Raw genomic sequence first — 1,960 nt, 5'->3', positions numbered from 1 at the left:
AAAAAAAGGTCATGAGAAAACTTTTGAAGGTTTTAGATATGTTTATTATATTAATCGTGGTGATGATTTACCAGTATACAAATTGTTCAGTTTAATATGTGCAGTTTATTGTACATCAATTCTCCTTCAATAATGCTCTTTTATTTATTTATTTTCCAATTCTGGGAATGGGCAAGAAAGTTAATTGGATAATTGAGGTTGATGAATATATTAATTTACTAGGGCTGCCATAACAAACTGCCACAAATTGGGTGGCTTAAACAACAGAAATATATTTCTTGCAGTTCTGGAGGCTAGAAGTCCAAGATCAAGGTGTTGAGAGGGTTGGTTTCTTCTGAAGCCTCTCTCCTTGGCTCACAGATTGCCTCCGTTTTTCTGTATCCTTATATGACTTTTTCTCTGTTCGCCCACATTCCTGATGTCTCTTCTTGTGTCCACATTTCCTCTTCACATATTCTGAGTTACTAGGGATTAAGGCTTAACCATATGGATTTTGGGAAAACACAATGCAGCCCCATAACACTGGGGCCTTGGATTTAGTGGGAATTTATTCAAAGGTAAAGATTAAGCTCTGACTTAGAGTATCAAGTCAGGGGTGTCAATGAGGAATTGTCAGCATTATTAAGGGCTTGATTCCTTTTGGGGATTGTGATAGATTTTCTTCCCTGACATCTCTATAAATATCCTCAATCATAACCATCATCGTATTGGCCCGTGGTACAGTGGGTTCTCTGTTTCCACACAAGATGCAGGACCCAAAGCTTGCTTTTTTTTTTAATTTTCAGGTTCAACAATCATTTGAAGAACCAGGTGTTAAAACCCAGATGCCCTCACTTGAAAGACAAACTATGACCAGACATTTTTACTTCTTTCCAGGCAATTAAAATTAGTAAGTACCCATAGCTGATGTTAACGAATCAGGAACTTGACTAAAGTAGGAAACAGAGTGGTGACAGGTTATGCAAAATAAGCTATACAGTATTTTGTAATTATTTTTTTATTCTTGCATTTTAATATCTATAAAAAATAAAATATTGCCCTTCGATCATGGACCAGTAACTGGTATTAGTGTTGTCTTTCTGCCATAAATAATTAAAAAACTAGGAAAAATATTTGAAATAGCTGTTTTCAGATATTGGACAATGGGAAGTACAGAACTGCTTTTGCTAAGAGAAAGGAAACAAATAAGGTAAATCATAAAATTTTGCTTACACCAAGCACAGTTTTTGGCTAGGATAAAATTTCAGTTATACAGTAAAAGAAGAAATAACAACTGAAATATGATAGTATCAATGAGCTGAGAAGGCCTCAATCAGATTTCAAGTATGTTGAGGCAGCTGAAATGTGAAAAATTCCAGAAGTGAGCTCCCTTAACAGCTATATTTATAAAGACCTCCAAATAGCTACAGAGTAGTCCTCTTGAGTCTGTGAATGAATATCAACATCCATTTTTATAGGATGACTAGGAGCCCAGGAATAGGACCACTATTTGGGACGTCAATACTTGACACAGTTTACACAGCATTGGTAGATGTTTGAATTTTAACCATGCCAAATGGGCAGAGTAAATGAACATGAGTAGAGACACCAGAGGGGTTATGACTTTGTAGTTGGACTAAAAAAAAATCCTGGACTAAAACTACTCTACATCTTCCCTAGCAACACTTTAAAAACAAATCTTGAAATAATAAAAATGATCCATGAATAAACTTAAGATCTCTCCAAAACAAAAGTCAATACTCTTTAAATAAAATTATTTAAAATGAAACATATGAATATGTAATATTTCAAAGTCTACCTGGCAGCATATAAAAAATTACTGCAAGTTCAAAGAATTGTCAAAATGTTACTTGACACTAGAAAAAAAGTTATTAAATATAAATTGACCAAAAAAATAATGAAATTAGCAGACAAAGACTTTAAAAGAATATTAAAAATCAGCTTAGTAATATTAAAAAAA

The sequence above is a fragment of the Pteropus vampyrus genome, unplaced genomic scaffold (genome assembly GCF_000151845.1).
Source record: "Pteropus vampyrus isolate Shadow unplaced genomic scaffold, Pvam_2.0 Scaffold139, whole genome shotgun sequence".
NCBI lineage: Eukaryota > Metazoa > Chordata > Mammalia > Chiroptera > Pteropodidae > Pteropus > Pteropus vampyrus.
This window is presented reverse-complemented; position numbering follows the sequence as displayed.